At 31.6% G+C, this 3,254-nt stretch overlaps 1 pseudogene; it reads right to left on the reverse strand.

Annotated features, from left to right (window-relative positions):
• Positions 1-2,926: 2,926 nt before the first annotated feature.
• LOC112474141 lies at positions 2,927-3,045 on the reverse strand (annotated as a pseudogene).
• Positions 3,046-3,254: the final 209 nt, after the last annotated feature.

A 3,254-nucleotide genomic window follows, 5' to 3' on the forward strand; every position in this document is an offset into this window, starting at 1 on the left:
ATTTTTGAGAGTCACTGTATTAAAAATTCATTGAATTAGAGATGAAGTGAGAAATTTCTATTCCTGTCACACTTTGACAAGTACAACAATCAACTTTTGGGTTAAAATGTCATGCAAATAAATGTAAAATCAGTTTGTAGAATTTGTTTTTTTGATATGATTCATAATAAGCCTAATAAGAAAAATTCTAGTTTATCATTTAAAGTAATAACTGAATATGTATAATTAATTTATGGCTATAATTCAGTTTTAACTGAAACTTCTGTAAAAATTAGTGCCAAGTTCCTGTAATTTAAAAATTTAACAGAGCTATTGTAAATCAACTAACTTCCCTCGTTCTTTCCTTGTTAGAGACTTTTGACTCTAATTTTCTTAGATTAAACTGCACTTTGTCTCTTTGTCCTCTACGGATAATAACATCAAATATCAGCAGCTATTCCACATTTTATGCCTGGGATACACATCTAAGGGGATAGGGCAGAGAAAGCATTTCAGTTTGTGAAATTGCACATATTCTATGATTATGAAGCAAGCTGATAACTTCCTCTCTTACTGTCTACGCATAAAGTTGTTATGATTCTTCCTGGGGTAACAAATATTTCTGGCAGCCCAGGACAACCCCAGTTTACACTCAATATCCTTATGTAATTATTAATAGCATCATCGCCAAAAGTGTCTAATTCGATGAGAAATTATATGGCTACTCCACTCATAGTATATAATATATATATATATATATATACATATATATATAATATATAATATAAATAAATCACATTTAGTCCATATTTTTACATAGTATATGAAGAATATTGAAAACCAGAGTTCTAAATATCCTCTAATTTTAATACTAAATACCAGTATCAATGTCCCTAGATGTTATATTTCTCAGTATATTTTTCAGACATAAAAATGAAAGATACAATTACAAATTATTTTGCCTGATTTTTTTCCTTTACTAAGTCAGCCAATCCTTTCACTTATTTGACTTTATAAAGATATAACCTCAGACCTCACGCTTTTAAAGAGGGCTGATAGATATGTGCAGAATTATCACCGGTATGATGAGAATTTCTGGGTTAGGTTCTATGGACTGTTCCATAGCAGTTTTGGGTTTGCGTCATGTTTTCAAGCAAAATTAAAATGTATTGAAGCATAGATTGAAAATGAAGTAAATAATATAAATGCATTAATGAAGTAAATGCATTAAAATGAAGTAAATCATATAAATGCATATCTTACTGAGAAATATCATAATTGCTTAAGAGCTTTCCTTTCTTTTAAGAATTCATATTTTATATGAAAATTATATTATATTATGAACCAGATTTTGCCAATGTGTGACTTCTATGCAATAATTTTTAAGGTTGCTAAAATTTTAAAATTTCAATTGCTCTTTCATATTAATTTATTAAGGAAAAGTTTAATGTTAGATTATATAATATCTCCTGGGCTTATATTATTTTCATTGAAAAATACATATTAGTTGAGAGCAATGTCCTATTTACGAAATAATCTGTATGGATGTTTTAACAGTTACTTCAAGTATATGATCAATTATATAGTTCATCCAGACTGTTAGTCTTTGTTACATAGATGTTTTTTATTTGTTTAATTCCTATAATTGCCTCAACTCAAAAAATATGGGTATCCGCTTTCTGGCAGTCTATTCGTTACAGTTGTGCTGGCATCCACTCCAAGTGCCATACGCGGAACAACTGTGTGGAGTTCTACATGCATAACAAAACTGGCTGGCATAAACACGTTGACCTTGACATGACACCCCACGTAGGCGGTTTGTATACATAATCATGGCCACAGCCCGTTTGGCTTGTTCACGGTCATATAACAAGTGTGGGTTGGATTACCACTTGGAGTCATTCAGTTGCTAGTCTGAGGTTGACCTTAAAATAGCCAATCCAATAATTTTTTTTTTTCTTCAATAATGCTATAAAAGTAGTCTCAATTTTATAGAGTACATTATTTTTTATGAGAAAAAATAGTTGCATCGATCTAATGCCTCTCTTTAATGTGTTGCTTTATAACTGAGATGCACATATTTCTAAGAGCAATTTTTTTCTGGGCTGGAAGTTAGGCCAGGTCTGAAATGATGGTACGCCTTCATTGAGTATCAATTTTGCATTATCAGCTGGTAGAGCATATTTTAACACAAAAGAAATATATTCCAAAATACCATACAAAATCCATACACAGTTTTAAAAATATGCCTTTAAAAAATTGTCTTGAGAGTCTGGTTTCAGGCTAAATAGTGAGGTACTTCAAGAGCAGAGTTTCTTCTATTCTGGGTACTAATTATGGGGTTTTATTTTTTTGGAGAAAAAGTTTGAGACAAGCACATCTCAATGTCAGAGATTTTTTTCATCTTTTTTGGCAAGTTAGATACTTTTGAATACTGCATTTACTCCATCAGAAAAAAATGCAGCAATAACTAAAAATTGTTCCATGTCTGCATTAGAACAAATCTCAATGATCTCTAATTTATTAAAAATGGGCGTTTTTCAGTAATTTACAAAAATGTGTAACTTTATTACCAGCTATAATGTTTGGTAATTTAGTATTAAAAAAGAAAAAAATAAAATAACAAGGAAACAAAGTACCCTTGTCACATTCTTATTTTTTTGAACTTCCACCAAACTCTGAACTATCTACATGGCACTTATTTTCTAACTTGTGCCATATATTTGTTTAGCTTTTCTTGGGGGAGGACTGTGTCATATACACATGTAAAAGAATTTTGAACACAGTGAATGCTTAGTAAACTTTTGAGAATGAATACATTATGAAATAGAAGCTTGAGCACTGATTATTATTATTATTTTTAGGTGAAGCAACACTTGATTGACCTCACAGATTGCTAAGGACCTTGTCAGCATACAATCCCTTATTTTTTTATTTTTGTTTTTTATGCCTACAGCACCTGGTCTTCCTAGGTGGTCTCCCATCCAAGTACTAACCAGGCCCGACCCTGCTTAGCTTCTGAGATCAGACAAGATTGGGCTTGTTCAGGGTGGCATGGCTATAGATGAGTCCTGATTATTAAATCTTATAGATGTAATTATTTAAAGACCTCTGATTGCTTCAATTGTGGAATAGATTCAGTCTTCAGAAAGTAAAGCAGTTTTGAGAGGTTCAGGTGCAATTTTCATAACTGTCCCGTGTCTCGTGGCTGATCACTCAGTAGATCACTCTAAGTTCACTTCATTTACTAGAGAACTTCTTGATGTGTTTGAGAA

The sequence above is a fragment of the Pteropus alecto genome, unplaced genomic scaffold (genome assembly GCF_000325575.1).
Source record: "Pteropus alecto unplaced genomic scaffold, ASM32557v1 scaffold88, whole genome shotgun sequence".
NCBI classification, from domain to species: Eukaryota; Metazoa; Chordata; class Mammalia; order Chiroptera; family Pteropodidae; genus Pteropus; species Pteropus alecto.